Source organism: Myotis daubentonii, chromosome X, assembly GCF_963259705.1.
Source record: "Myotis daubentonii chromosome X, mMyoDau2.1, whole genome shotgun sequence".
NCBI classification, from domain to species: domain Eukaryota; kingdom Metazoa; phylum Chordata; class Mammalia; order Chiroptera; family Vespertilionidae; genus Myotis; species Myotis daubentonii.
Genome location: NC_081861.1, coordinates 35,186,213 through 35,203,047, shown reverse-complemented (window position 1 = coordinate 35,203,047; position 16,835 = coordinate 35,186,213). Strand labels below are relative to the sequence as shown.

General features: G+C 40.4%; 1 long non-coding RNA gene across 1 annotated transcript in view; it reads right to left on the bottom strand.

Annotated features, from left to right (window-relative positions):
• Positions 1 to 4,848: 4,848 nt before the first annotated feature.
• LOC132224900 (uncharacterized) overlaps positions 4,849 to 16,835 on the bottom strand; it is a 165,831-nt gene continuing 153,844 nt past the window's right edge. Inside the window, exon 3 of the long non-coding RNA XR_009450759.1 lies at positions 4,849 to 4,880. This is a non-coding gene — a long non-coding RNA (uncharacterized LOC132224900). The remainder of the gene's footprint in view (positions 4,881 to 16,835) is intronic.

The window sequence follows — 16,835 nt, the reverse complement described above, 5'->3', positions numbered from 1 at the left end:
GGGCATTTGAATTGGGTCTTGAACAATTACTTGAAAGTTCACTGGTCTCAGAAAGGAAAGGAGGCTATTCTAGAAGAAGCAAAGGCATGATGGAGACAAAATAAACAAGTTAATGAAACAGAGAATGGTCCAGGGAGGTTGAGGTATAGCTGGCATGAGATAAATGATGAGAAATAAGGGCAAAGGTAGGCAGAGCCTTAAATGCCAGCTCTGTCTTCTGGAGAATGATTCTACTTGTAAAGAAACAGGGGGATGAAAATTAGATCCAATAGGAGCACATGCTTAACTGTTTTTTACATATCTGAGGGGCTATGGTTTGATGTATTCTGTATGACTCAAACCAATTGATGGACATATTTGAACTCAGTAAAAAGAAGAGATGATGGGGTGATCATGGGGATGGAACAGTCTGCTTCAGAAGTTCTCCAGATGTTCTCAGTCACCTAATGCAATGCTCTAGAAGGTACTCAAGTATTATATAAATACTAGAGGCCCAGTGCACAAAATTCATGCATGGGAGGGGGAGCTGTCCCTCAGCCCGGCCTGCACCCTCTCCAATCTGGGGCCCATTGGGGGATTGGGCCTACACCAGAGGTCAGACATCCCTCTTACAATCTGGGACTGCTGGCTCCTAACTGCTTGCCTGCCTGCCTGCCTGATCACCCCTTAACCAATCCCCTGCCAGCCTGATTGACGCCTAACTGCTCCCCTGCCAGCACAGTCGCCCCCAACTGCCCTCCCTTGCTGCCCTGTTCGCCCCCAACTGCCCTCCCCTGCCTGCAATCTTGTGGCAGCCATCTTGTAACAACATGGAGGCAGCAATCTTGTAGTGACCATCTTGTGATGATGTGGGGGAGGCCAGCTTGTGGTGGCTATCTTGTGACGACATGGGCGGCCATCTTGTGATGACGTGGGGGCGCCTATCTTGTGATGATGATGTGGCAGCCATCCTGTGATGACCTCGTGTAGCGCCACCTAGGCTTTTATTATATAGGACTAGAGGCCCAATGCACAAAAATCATGCAAGAGTAGGCCTTCCTTACCCCAGCTGCCAGCACCAGCTTCACCCTGGTACCTTTGACCCGCGCTTCCCTGGCAGCCCTGGCTTCATCCGGAACCATCCAGTCTAATTAGCATATTATGCTTTTATTATTATAGATGTTATTGAAGTTTGGATTAAACAACCGTTCAGATCCCTTCCAAGTGGGATTCTATTCACTCTTCCACAAGAGAGCTCTTCAAATAGGATATATATATATATATATATATATATATATATATATATATATATATAATCTCCTGCTCTGTTTATTTTACCTCAAATACTTTAAATTCCTTTACCCATTTTGCATAGATATCTTAAATTTACACAATATTTTATGTCAATTATGTCTCCATAAAGCTGGGTAAAAAAAAATAGTAACTACAGCATGCTTTACCCACACCTTTCTGGTTCATCTCTTTCTGGATACCATCATATGTGGTCAGCCCATGTTCCTAATTAAATCTGACACCAAAAATTGAGCATACTGCTTACTTCCCAAAAAGGGAACTAGATCCCCATGTTACTAATTAGAATTTTATGTACAGTAAAACCTCAATTAACTGAAGCCCAACTAATGAAACATTTTATTTCATGTTCTATACTCAACTTTTATGAGAAAAAGTAACATGGTGACTAAGCGAGCAGATATCTTGAATTTACTGAAATAAAAACAAACTCATCTCCCAAGAAGTGGCTTACACTAATATAAATCATCACGATCTCCTACTTTTCCTGTACAATAAGAACTGCTTTCAAAATGATGAATGTGAGACCTTGAAAAAATTTCAAATACTAAAACACAATTATGTTCACTAAACTGTACTTATTAAGGTAGTAAAGTGGACTACAATTTTATAAAAAGTTTCAACCACAAAGACTGAAATAAAAGACAGCTGTTGATTTCTTAAAAGCCTCAATTAGCCCAGCCAGTGAGGCTCCATGGTTGAGTGTCGACCTATGAACCAGTAGGTCACAGTTTGATTCCCAGTCAGGGTACATGCCCGGATTGTGGGCTCAATCTCCAATGTGGGTGTGCAGGAAGCAGCTGATCAATGAGTCTGTGTCATCACTGATGTTTCTATCTCTCTCTCCCTCTCCCTTCCTCTCTGAAATCAATAAAAATATACTTATATTTTTAAATGCCTCAATTAACAACCTCTTCCCTTAGTATCTACTTAATTAAGACTTTTCTACATTACAGATTCATGTCCTTCACTATTATGTGTGAGGGGGAAGGGAATGTTTCATTTTCACCTCTGTACCTACCAGTGATCTGGCACCTAGGTGTTCAATAAATATTTGTTAGGTGAACTAATAATATACAAATATCTTCTATATAATAAAAGCCTAAGCGACCAATATGGCGGAACAACCAGAACGAACGGTCGCTATGATGCACAATGACCACCAGGGGGCAGATGCTCATCCCGGGAGCTGCCCCCTGGTGGTCAGTGCAGTCCCACAGGGGGGGCACTGCTCAGCCAGAAGCTGGGCTCGTGGCTGGTGAGCACAGCAGCAGTGGTGGGAGCTTCTCCTGCCATCGCCTCTGTGGCAGCTCTAAGGAGCAGCGAGCAGGTGGGCGGTAAGGAGCGAGGGGTCCCAGACTGCGAGAGGGCAGAGGCTGGGTTGAGGGGACCCCCCCTCCCCCCACAGTGCATGAATTTTGTGCACTGGGCCTCTAGTTAGTTATTATATTAGCCTGCCTCAGTAGCCACATTCTCTCTTTTCATCCTCAAAAAGTTGCTAGTTCTGTAGTTATATACTGCTGTCAGGTCCTACACTTAAGATACATAAATATAAATATGATACATGCAACATTATGGTACATTCATCATATTAGACTGTAGCCAGTAAAGCCAAATGGGGTCTTGAAGGTCATCTAATTTAACCATATAATTTTACAAGGTGAAAATTAAGGTGCAGAAAACTTAAGTGACTTGTTAAAGGTCATATAGCTTGTTAGTGACAGAGGTAGGACTAAAACATTGTTTTTTCTTTCTCTCAGTCCTTTGAGTTTTCTTCTACAACAAATTGGCTCCACATTTTTTAAGTAAAGTAAGAAACTGATATACATTTTTTTGTGGTGACACAAGAAGTTGCTCAGAAATGTCATGGATATGGACAACAGTGTAGTGATTACTGGCAGGAGGTGGAGGAGGCCATAAGGAGGATAAATAGTGTTGGATGAAGACTTGACTTGGGGTGGTGAATACACAGTACAGTGTACAGATGATGTGTTGTGGAATTGTACACCTGAAACCCATATAATTTTGTTAACTAGTGCCACCCTAATACATTCAATTAAAAAAGAAAAAGAAACGTCATTCCATTTTGACAACAGAATTTTCTGGCACAAAGACGGCTGGTTTTCCTCTCTTTTATTGCAAAGGTATCTTGTATGTTTATTTTATGTCTTTGCTACTCTAAAATCAATCTCATGATGTTTTAAGAGACAATAAAATCCAGAATAATATGGCATAGATTTATCTATCCGTGGCAGCAATGCAGGAATTGCCATATCCTATTACTTGTCAGTAATTTATAAGACTACCTGTTGGGCAGAGTTGCTTTGTGTTATCAAACTAATAAATTCTCACTTCATTTTTAAGAAACTGTAATTCTTGGTGAATGAATTGCCCACTCAGGGATTGTAATGAAGCAAGGTTTGGAGCACTAGTAGTCAAAGGTTTAAGGGACTGTAATGACTAAAACATCTTTAGAAGTCTAGGGAAGAAATTGTCAGGCATCACTGGTAAACCTTCCAGGTCTGATGGAATTTTCCATGCCCCTTTGGTTTTATATTTCAAGTGGTTTTGAATGTTATAAATGCTATGTTCAGGATGTTATCTATGGATTTTTATTTTTTTAAATATATTTTATTGATTTTTTACAGAGAGGAAGGGAGAGGGATAGAGAGTTAGAAACATCGATGAGAGAGAAACACTGATCAGCTGCCTCCTGCACACTCCCCACTGGGGATGTGCCCGCAACCAAGGTACATGCCCTTGACTGGAATCGAACCCGGGTACCTTGAGTCCGCAGGCCGACGCTCTCTCCACTGAGCTGAACCAATTAGGGCTATCTATGGATTTTTATGATAAAAAGCTGGTCATGTGCTTTATTATCACATTGAGAGATTACCTCTAGAAAGAAGCTTCAAAGACTACAGTCTGAAATGACAAGCTAAAATCTAGCCTGGGCAATTAAAGAAAAATTTTACTCCTGGCAAACAAGCCTCAGTAGGGATTCAGGAGCTGCTAGTCTATAAAAGTATCCCAATATTTCGGATCAAACCTGTGCATTACATTGAGGCACAAAGCAGAGGGCAGGAAAATTAGTGTGCTGTGCACTGTCAATCCTCTAAGCCAGTGGTTCTCAACCTTCTGGCCCTTTAAATACAGTTCCTCATGTTGTAACCCAACCATAAAATTATTTTCGTTGCTACTTCATCACTGTAATGTTGCTACTGTTATGAATCGTAATGTAAATATCTGATATGCAGGATGGTCTTAGGCGACCCCTGTGAAAGGGTCGTTCGACCGACAAAGGGGTCGCGACCCACAGGTTGAGAACCGCTGCCTAAGCAGTCAATACTGTGTGGACATGGAGGGAAATTTTAACGGAAAGAAACCTGATAACTGATGAACTTATTAAGAAAAACAAAAAACACAAAAATAATCCCATTTCTTCAGTTTGTGAACTGTGGTATCTATGTGATCTTTGGGAAAATGGGATACATGATGAAGGAGATTAAAAGCATTCTAAAACTGAATGGATAATCAACTCAAAAATATTACATACTTACTTTGCTGTTACAGTCAATCATAAAGTGTACCTGAAAAAAATAAAAATGCAATTTCAATTAACTTGATCTTTTATGTTTATATAATCAGAAATGATAGCATAGGTTTTTGTTATTTTTCATTCACACATCAGAAAGGCCATTTTAGGAAAAGTGGGCTTTTATAACTCTAATGCTTTATGGGCAATTTTTTTCACTTTTATAATGGTAATTAAAAGTCAAAATAGGAGTTACCTGCAATATATTTCATTTCTGTATCTGTTGATTGTCAACACTGGTTTTTCTGAGTCATTGTAGGTATATGGATAAGAAAATGAGCAGTCATCATTTTCAGAATAAATGATAGTGTGGACCATGGGCAGGAGGGACTATTGACTGCCAAGGTTACTGTTCCGTTTATCACTTCAGGGTCTACCTAGTGAATTTTTACTTCATTAATCAATGATCGAACACTTAATAAGTTCCTTCCAAGTCAGGGAACATCATTCACCAGGCTCATCATTGCAGAGCTGAGTTGCAACAGATTATTGCCACAACCAATTACTGAGATGCTTGACAAACTAGCTTATAATGTTTCATTCTTACCCTGTCAGGTAAAATTTGGCAGAATTAGGATTGACATCAAAGGCATTTCTGAAAAGGTCATGATCTTATCACATCACTTAGATTAAGTACTGTAAGGATTTGCTTCAAGTTGGTTGGGAAATCTTTAAAATTCTAGACAACTTGGAGAAGACATTCAGAGATTTCTCCCCTAGTGATCTCACTAAATTTTTTGGAAAGCTGGAGGGAATGATGTTGACAGGGCTGCTTACTGAAATAACTCATAAGACTGAAAAATAGTTTGGTCAGTGTTTACATGACTTCACCAGAAGCCAGAGAAAAGATAATCAGTTATATCCCACTTTTTGTCTGTGTTTTACCTACATGTCTCCATAATATATTATCCTTACCTGTTCCCATGCTAATCACTCTAGGCCTGGCTCCTCAGGCTGGCCCTTCTAGCCTATTCGCTCAGACACAAAACTGATCTTATATAAGTTACTGCTTAGGCACTGGTCACACCACATCGTACCACACCACACCATATCACATCCTATCATCTAAGTCCTTGCTAACTCAGCTTCTAAATATTTTGGATCAGCACCACCCAGGTTATAAATTATCTCTATCACCTGGGGCCTTTACCATTCGAATCTCATCACTTCTACCTACACATCAATGGTATATGTCAACCATGGGTCTGTTTTTCAGTCTTGGGTCTGTTTCCAATGGTTTCTTATCTATCAATATCCCCTAGTACAGACTCACTACTCTAGTCAGATCTACAGCAACACTAATTACACTAAGACTATTTTCCACTCCAGGCCACTGCTCATACTATGTCCCTATCCATCCTAATTCCTTTTCCCATCATTTAGCCACACCCTACCCATCACATATCATTAAAGGTCCCTTTCTGCCTGGCCAGTATTGCTCAGTGGTTGAGCATTGACCTATGAACTAGGAGGTCAGGGTTCAATTCTTGGTCAAGGCATGTGCCCAGGTTGTGGGCTCAATCCCCAGTGGGGATTGTGCAGGAGGCAGCAGACCAATGATTCTTTCTTATCATTGATGTTTCTATCTCACTCCCTCTCCCTTCCTCTCTAAAATCAATTTAAAAATATACATATTATTAAAAAGGTCCCTTTCTTCAGAAGGCCTTCCATGATTACTTCAACAATGATAGAAGCTATAATTTTTAAGCATATATTACTTGACACTTTGAATCCTTTAAAGTTTTATTGAGATACTAGAGGCCTGGTGCATGAAAATTTGTGCACGGGGGGGGGGGCGGTCCCTCAGCATGGCCTGACCCCTCTCACAGTCTGGGAGCCCTCTGGCCTCCCTCTGGGGTATGGGACCAGGCTGATCAGGGAAAGGCACCACCCCCATCACCCCACTGCTGCTGCCACTGCTGGCCTCCACAGCTGCGATGTCTGAGCTGCAAGCCTTGCATCCACCAGGGCTCACAGCTGCCTGAGCCCACAGCTGCCTGAGCCCTGGGCCTCGCCAGCCACTGTGGCTTTGTCCAGATGGACATCCAGATGGACATCAGGAAGATGTCTGCTCTAATTAGCATATTATCCTTTTATTAGTATAGATAATTTACATACCATAAAATATACCAACTAGAATGTACAATTCAATGATTTTTTTAGTTAAGTCAAGGAGTTGTGCAACCATAACCACAAACCAATTTTATTAATCCTCACCTGAGGATATTTTTCCATTGATTTTTAGGGAGAGTGGAAGAGAGAGGGGAAGACAGAGAGACAAATTGATGTGAGAGAAACTTATTGATTGGTTGCCTCCTACATGAGTCCCTACCAGGGCCAATGCTGGGGAGAAGCCTGAAACCAAGGTATGTGCCCTTGACAGAAATCGAACCTGGGACCTTTTGGTCTGCAGGATGATGTTCTATCCACTGAGCTAAATCAGCTAGGGCACCACAAACAAATTTTAGAATATTTACATCACCTCCAAAACATCCCCTTGTGCTCATTTGCAGTCATTCTCTGTTCCCACTCCCAGCCTTTGGTAATCACTAATCTATTGGGTCTCTATAGATTTTCCTTTTCAGAGCATTATATTGTATATGAATGCAGTCATACAGTATGCAGACTTTTGCTTCTGGATTCTTTAACTTAGCAAAGTGTTTCTGAGATTTATCCATGTTGTAGCATGTATCAGAACTTCATTCTTTTTTATGGCTAACTAATATTCCATTGTATGGATATGCCACCTTTTACTCATCCATTCACCAGTTTATAGGCATTTGGGTTGGGTAAAATTTTTGGTTTTAGGAGTAACAGCACTGTTATGAACATTAAAATACGTTTTTGACATACATTTTTATTATACGTGTGTATTTATCTAACAGTAGAATTGCTAGAGCACATGGTAAACTTTTTTCATATGGTAAATTTATGTTTAACTTTTTTAATATATTACCTTACAACTCACCCATTTAAAATATACAATTTATTTGATTTTAGGATATTCATAAAGTTGTGCAACTATCACCACAATTAATTTCTGAACATTTTCACTACCCTGAAAAGAAGCCCCATACCCTTGTATTCATTGTTGACAATGTTCAAAAGATCCCTATAAGTTAGGTATTACATCCCTAGTTTTACAGGTAAAGAAATAGAGGCTCAGCCAAACCACATACTGTTAAGTATCAGAGCCGGATACATTTGAAGCCACTGTGTATAGCTTACAGTATTTCCACATCACCAAGCTGTCACTAATCCTCAGAGTCCATGTTCTCTAAGATCATTCCAGAATGCTCCTTTGATTTCCTATTTACATATCTCCTTTAGTGCTCATCAATTTCCTTATCTATGTCTTATACCTCAAATATGATGCCTTATCTCTACAACTAAACCATAAGCATATGAAGAACAGGAAGCGTGTACTATATCCTTTGACTTTTTATATCAGTCCCAAAAAGTGCTGTGAAAAGAGCTCAATAACCTAACCAGCATGGCTCAGTGTTTGAGTGTTGACCTATGAACCAGGAGGTCACGGTTCAATTCCCGGTCAGTGATCCAGTCGTAGGCTCGATTCCCAGTGTGGGGCATGCAAGAGGCAACCGATCAATGATTCTCTCTCATCATTGATGTTTCTATCTCTCTCCCTCTCCCTTCTTCTCTGAAATCAATAAAAACATATTTTTTAAAAAGTGCCCAATATTTTTTATTAATAAAAGATATTCCTTATTATTAGCCTAAACCTGTACTATTATTATAAGTCAGTTTTCAGTATTTTTCTTTCATGTCAACATAGCACCAGCAGCTGAAGCTCCATCATATTTTACAGTCGTGTACCCCATAACCACCTACTTTTTTTTCTTTTTTTATTGCTTAAAGTATCACAAAGGGTATTACATATGTGTCCTTTCCCCCCCCCCGCCCTTGACAGTCCCCTAGCCTCCAGTATCCCCCAGTGTCTTATGTCCATTGGTTATCAACCACCTACTTTTAATTGGAATTGCTCCAGCAATATATGTATATCTGTACCATGCAGTCTTTTAGATCCTTATGTTTTACCTGAACTTGGGATTTATCCTCCAGGTGTTAATGTAAATATGTTAGACTTTGACTTCCCAAATTGATAAAAGGCTTCTCATGGGCAAATGCATGTCTTTTTGTTTTGGATCCTTTGTGTTAAGCAACAGTGATCAATAAACAGCATGTGTCTAATAAATGCTTCTTCCAGTGTTTGAATGCCATGGTGATGAAGGAGTCTCTCATGATGAATTTTTTTTCTCTGCAGTGGAGTCTGGCATTCTTCTATATGCTGAGCTTGCTGCTGTTGTGCTGTGTGCCTTTGGGAAAACCGCTGCTCTGCCTTGGCTCCCTGCTTTGCCTTGTATGAATGAGAAAATTTTACCCACGCTTCCCACTCCTGAACCATCTTTTCAATATGTTTACTAGACCTTTTCAGTCATACATTCAGTAGTTTCAATATCCAGTCTTTTTTACCTTGATATTAATGATGTGCTTACTGAAAACTCTTACCACCTTCCTACACCTATTTTTATGAACCCAGGCAATTTTTCACCTTTTGTAGCAAATAAATATGTATTCTATTTTCCTCAATTTGAGATACTTTTGTCCTATCATACTTTAAAATTTCAAAACTATTTTCTTATGTCTAGAGCTCTTCCTTTCAAAGGAAAATCTGCTCTCCTGTATTCCCTTCTTAGGACACATCCTATAGCAACTTTCCTACCTCATTAAATTTGTGTTTGCATTTTCCTTTACTGCTGTTTTTTTTTTCTTTAGAAAAAACTGAGAAACATATGACTCATCAACATTAAATGCTGTCATATTTCAAAAGAAATGAGGCGTTTTCTTATTAACTGATAGAAAAACAAGCATAAAATATGATAAGGGATAAAATAATTGGAAGGAACATGAAATTGTCCCTAATTTTTAACCAGAGAAACTATTTAAATGACTTTTATTTTTAAACAGTGCCTTACACTTTATATATAGTTCTGAAAGTACCTAAACCAGCAGGTTAATTTCAAAATGTTATTAGATAACATTTATACACTTAATAATAGATCCTGTTACCATGGAACCTTAACTGAATTTTCTAGCTCTGGGAGTTGATTTTTTAGCAATTAAGCCCTTAGCTCTAATGTTTCATTAACAGTTTTTTTATATGAATATAATTATTTGGATGAGGATATTGAAAACATTTCCTAGTTTGCAAATGATACTCAAATTGGAAGAAAAGCAAATGATGAAGGAACTGTAATCAAAACCTTAAGATACATATTATTCAGGTGACTGAGTCAATATAAGGCAAAATATATTATCATACTAATGACGCTTGGGAACAAGAAAGTACATTCATAGATCTCCCTATTCTCTGATGTATCACCATCTCTACTCTTACCTTTTACCACCTCCCCCACCCAACAACACTCCCTAAGAATAGTAAGCAATAAAAGTGATCAGAAAGAAGCAAAAATTCCTTGAAATTATTGGCCTCAGGCAAAGTAGAACTAGGAGATTTTTAGTGGTTTAATAATCTGCCAATGCTAAGATAAATCAACCAAAGTAATCTTGTTTATGTCCAAGATGCTCATTATCGTACATCTGGACTTGAACCACCAGTATTGATCATTCTCTTTGTTCTGAACCATTGCTTCAGAGTAGTACTTAACTAATTAAAATGTGATAGCTAGCCCAAGTGTTGAAACAGATGGAGAGATACAATGTTTTCATATTTGGATTATTTCTCACTGAATGGAAAAATCAGAAATGTATTATCATAACTTATATGAAGAAGGGGAGGACAAATCCTGGGGCCTGATAACAAAGAATGCACACTCTTGGGTTGACAGTAACTGGGGAATTTTGAAGGCGTGATCAAATCATAGGTTGCTGGAGGCAAGAGCAGCCACCTGGCAGGGAAATGGCAGAGGAGTAAGTCTTTTAGAAAGAAACTTTAGGTATAAACTTAAAGGGTCTTACTGTACAAACAGGGGTTCTGGATATCAAGTGTCATGTGTTTAGTGAGTAGAATTGTTATGTAAACCCAATTCAGCTGTTTTAACCAAGAATTATATTCTAGAATCTAGATCAGTGGTTCTCAACCCTGGCTGCACATTAGAATCACCAGGAAATCTTTTTAAAATCCTGATTTCTGGGCCTCATGCTCCGGAAATTCTGTTTCTTTGTTATGGGGTGAGGCCACAACATTAGTAACAAAGAAACAGAATTTCCGGAGGATGAGACCCAGATCAGGATTTTAAAAAGATTCCCAGGTGACTCTAATGTGCAGCCAAGGTTGAGAACAGCTGTTCTAGATATCTTTAAAAAGAATGAAGCAATGAAGTGTTTGCAATTAGAGAGTAACCAGTTGGAATCCTAGTTGAGTGACTTGAAACTTGTTACTAACCTGTATGAGTTTCAGTTTTCTAATTCATAGAATTATTGTGAAGAATAAGAGAAGACATTGCGTCTCATAGTAAAATACATACTTGCTAAACAGTTTTAATGTAATTAGTATTACTGATAAAATATGTGCTTTCCATTTTCCCCACCTCATGACCTGCTTATTGATGGCAGAAGTTTCCAGTTTTATATTTATAACTAGAGGCCCGGTGCACAAAAATTTGTGCACTCGGGGGGGAGGGGAGGGCCCCTCAGCCCGGCCTGTGCCCTCTCACAGTCTGGGACGCCTCTGGAGATAATGACCTGCTGGCTTAGGCCTGCTCCCGGGTGGCAGAGGGCAGGTCCAATCCCTAGGTGCAGCCCCTGGTCGGACTCAGTGCAGGGCCGGTTGGGGAGTTGGGGCGCCGCTCCCTGTCATGCACAGAGCAGGGTGGATCGGGAGGTTGCGATGCCACCCTCAGTCATGCTCAGGGTAGGGCTGATTGGGGGGTTGGGGCACCGCCCCCTGTCACACTCAAGGCAGGGTCGATGGGGAGGTTGCAGCGCCACCCCCTGTCATGCACAGAGCACAGAGCAGGGCCCATCAGGGGGGCTGGGGCTCCGTACCCTGTCACGCACAGAGCAGGGTCAATCAGGGGGCTGGGGAGCTCCCCCCCTGTCACGCACAGAGCAGGGCCCATCAGGGGGTTGAGGAGCTCCCCCTGTCACTAACAGAGTAGGGCTGATAGGGGAGTTGGGGCACCGCCCCCTGTCACACACAGAGCAGGGCGGGCGGATCCGGGGGTTGGGGCGCCACCCTCTATCACCCACAGAGCAGGGCCGATCAGGGGGTTGGGGCGCCAGCACTCTCATACTCAGGGCAGGGCCAATGGGGAGGTTATGGCTCTACCCAGTCACACACAGAGCAGGGCCCGTGGGGGGGGGGTGTTGGGTTGCCGCACCCTGTCAAACACAGAGCCACAGGGCAATCAGGGGGTTGGGGGTGCCTTCCCCTGTCACGAACAGAGCAGGGCGGATAGGGAGGTTGTGGCCCCGTCCCCTGTCACACACAGAGCCGCAGGGAGATCAGGGGGTTTGGGCGCTGCCCCCTGTCACGCTGATCCTGGTGCCGGGAGGCCTCTCGGCTCTGCTGATCCTGGTGCTGGGAGGCATATTACCCTTTTACTATATAGGGTAGAGGTCTGGTGCACGGGTGGGGGCTGGCTGGTTTGCCCTGAAGGGTGTCCTGGATCAGGGTGGGGGTCCCCACTGGGGTGCCTGGCCAGCCTGGGTGAGGGCATGATGGCTGTTTGCAGCTGGTCACACACCCTTCAGGGTGGGGGTCCCCACTGGGGTGCCTGGCCAGTCTGGGTGAGGGGCTGAGGGCTGTTTTCAGGCTGGTGGGTGACTGAAGCTCCCAACTGCTCCTTTTCTTCTTCTTTTTTTTTTTTTAATTCTGGGCCAGCTTTAGCTCTGGCTCCAGCTCTGAGGCCTCTGCTGCTGAAAGCAGGTATCTGGTTTGTTTGTGTTCTATAATCGAAACACTGTATCAACTCCAGCTCTGAGATCCCGGGCCAGCTGAAAGCAGGTTTCTGGGGTTTTGTTTAGCTTCTATATTTGTAACAATGTTTCAAACTGCAAGCTCAGAGGCCGGCAAGGCAGGTGGGGAACGTTGGAGTCCTCTGTCACTGAAGCAAGGAAGCCTCATGTTAGCTTCAAGCTGCCTGGCTTCCGGTCGCCATCTTGGCTGGCAGTTAATTTGCATATCACCCTGATTAGCCAATGGGAAGGGTAGTTGACGTATGGCTAGTTACCATGTTTCTCTTTTATTAGATAGGATGCACCTCTTGGTAGCTGCATCTGCAACCCAAATCTATAGTGATGATGGTAAACATGCAGAAATAATAAAGGGATTGGAAGAAGTAAACAGAAAACAAAAGGTACTGTCCCCATGCTTAAAATGTGTTTGTCATCCGGCTGGGGAGCTAAAGCATGAGTATTGACATAAAATGGTTTACGAGGTAACATCCTTAATAAGATTAGTCAAAATATTTTGAAAACTTCGTAAGTGTTCACAACTGTGTCAGTCATAGTTTTAGGTATTTTACATGTGTTAACTCATTTATGACCCACAACAATTCTGTAAGTTAAGGACTATTATTACTCCAATTTTACAGATGAAGAAGCTGACACCAGAGGCATAAGATAGTTCTCCATAGTCATATAGGTAGTAAGTGGCAGTGGCAGGATTCAAATCTATCTCTAAAGCCCATGCTGTTCAACACCTCACTGTTCTGCCTCTCATCTCAATCAATCATCTACAGAAAAAGTAACTAAAGGCTGTATATTGAAAACTAAATGATCTTATGAAGAGATTAAGAAGGACAAATTGGTAGTTACAGAATAATCATGGGGATGTAAAGTACAGCATAGGGAGTATAGTTAATAATACTGTAATTACTAAGTATGGTGTCAGATGGGTAGTAGATTTATTATTGGGGTGATCACTTTGTAAGCCATACAAATGTCTGATCACTATGTTGTATACCTGAAACTAATATAATATTGTATGCCAACTGTAATTGAAAAGTAAAAAAAAAATTTAAAAGAAAACTAAATGATCTTAAACAACCCAGAAAGGCTGAATAATACACAAAGATGATAAATGTCTCTAAAGTAATGGAATAAAACTCAATGCTTCATTCATTAATAAGGTGGAACACGTTGAAAAGGCCAACAAACAAGGAATACTGCCACCATAAATTTCTGGTTTACTTGCTGAAAAGCAAGCTATCTGAGGATATTCAGTAGCATCTAAATATACTGTCTATTTCAATCTCCATTTATCAGAGACCTTCCTTGAGTAAGGACTATTTCTGCAATAAAAAATGCTGGTCATATTGGAACAATATATTTCAAAGCCACATTTTTTCACAATAATCATAATGAAAATCTTTCTGTATATTACAAGTATCTCTGATAAACAATACGCAATTTATATTGAATGATTTTTCATCTTGCCCAAATTTCATTTCTAATGGTTGCTTACTAGTATGTTCTGCCACAAACATTTCTCAGATAAACTTCTTTTAGTTGAGGGAACACTTTCTTGACTATATTATTTCTCCATTGTCCTATCTATTCAAACAGGCTACAATAAAATCCCATTATGTGATTTTTCATGGGATTGAGTAAAGAAAACATCATAAAGAGGAAAATAATAAAAGTCAGATATATTGCTCCATGGAGACTTTCCTCGGAAGCTCTCTTTGTAGTAGACAGCTGTGCACTCACATCTGTTTCAGGACAACATGGAGATGGTAAGGATTCATGTGCAGCATCCCTATTTTCATAACCCTGTTCCCCACCTCTAAAGGTTCTCTTTACACTAAATGTCTGATCACTATGTTGTACACCTGAAACTAATATAATATTGTATGCCAACTGTAAATGAAAAGTAAAAAAAAAAAAATTAAAAAGAAAACTAAATGATCTTAAACAACCCAAAAAGGCTGAATAATACACAAAGATGATAAATGTCTCTAAAGTAATGGAATAAAACTCAATGCTTCATTCATTAATAAGGTGGAACACGTTGAAAAGGCCAACAAACAAGGAATACTGCCACCATAAATGAACCACTTGAGGCTGAGATGACAAGCAGGAGAAGTCATGCCTCACTTATTTGAGACTAAGGTCACTAACTGCCCCAGGTCCTGCACTTCATGCACATTTTCTAGTGTTCTCCAGCTCATTTTTTTTAGCTCAATGCTACTCAAAGGTTGGTGCATGGAGAGCAGCACCAGCATGGGCATCATCTGCAAGCGTGTATAAATGCAGGCTCCCCAGTCCCACCTCGGACCTACTGCATGGATCTGCATTGTAACAAGGTCCTCTGGTGATACCTGTGCACATTCATGTTTGAGAAAGCAGTGCTCTAGAGATCATAAGATGCCCACTTGAAGAAAATTTCAATAAACAATGAAAAATGAAAGGGTGAAATTAAGAAAAGAAAATCACAAAAGCAGATATATTTATCAAGCATCAACAAGCTTACTGGTGAGCCTCATTAACCCCATTTCTTTCCTCAATTTGTTGGGAGGGAATATCAGCCTGAAGGAGATACAAACTTAGCTAGGCTGTAGAAAATTCTCACTTTATTATAATCAGAATTAGTATTATTATAAGCTAACATTTGTTGAATTATTATTATATACCAGGCATATTGTTAGATACTTTCCGTACATTATCCTTTTAATCCTCACATGTACCATATGAGGTCAGTATTTTCTTCCCTGATTCCTAGGTGGCGAAACTGGGACTCAGAAAGAGTACAATGCCTAAGTCACATAGCTAAAAATGGCAAACATAAAGCCATGTCTGTGTGACTTTGGAACCTGAGCTCATGACCACTTACTGCCTTTCTGATCTTTTCTCTATTGTGATTCTAGCTGTTATTTCTGGCACGATGTTAATGCACTTCCATTCTATATCTACTCTAGGTGAGAAAGACATTTCTCCAATGGTGCAAAAATTTCTATTCAAGGTTTCATTCAGCTCTGCCTGCAAGTTCTCCAGAGATATCTAACCTCACTCTTGGAGGAGTCCCTGGCTTTGAATCTCTCTGGCTTCCCCATTCCCCGCACATGCCTTGAACTCTTACTTTCTCTGTCTTTGGCTTAACTGGATCAGATTGACTTAGCAATGGTTAGGTTTGTTTTATTCTTTATAAAACTCAACATTTTAATCTATCTTTCTGGGAGAAACTTTTGTCCTGATCCTCTTATCAGCCATTTAGCTTTTCATTCTAAGCTCTGTAAGGGCAGTAGCTTCATCTATCTGGTTCTTCACTATATCCCCAGAGCTTAGGACACTGCCTAACATATAATAAGCACTCAAAAATACAGTAGCCTCCCCCCTTATCTGCAGGAGATACATTCCAAGAGCCCTACTGGATGCCTAAAACTGCTAATATATAGAACTCTATATATATACTTTTTGTTTTCCTATACATACATACATACATACATACATACATACATACCTATGATAAAGTTTAACTTATAACTTAGGCACAATAAGATATTAACAACAGTAAGTAATAAGATAGAACAATTATAACAATATGCTGTAATGAGAGTTATATGAATGGCTTCAAGTAAAGTAAGGGTAACTTGAACACAAGCACTGCCATACTATGAGAGTCGATCTGATAACTGAGGTAGCTACTATAAGGGACTAACAAAGCATGGAACATATACCAGGATAGTGTGGAGCACTGGACAAAGGGATTATTCACATCCTGGGTGAAGTGGAGCAGTACAGAGCAAGGTTCCATCACATTTACACAGAACGGCACACAATTTAAAACTTGTGAATTGTTTATTTCTGGAATTTTCCATTTAATATTTTCAAACCACGGTGACCATGGGTAACTGAAACTATGGAAAGTGAAACTGAGGAAAGCGAAACCACAGATAAAAGGGGGGATACTGTATTTGTTGACTGTACAAATAAATTTTGGTGAGAGCAATTTCTATGGAATGCA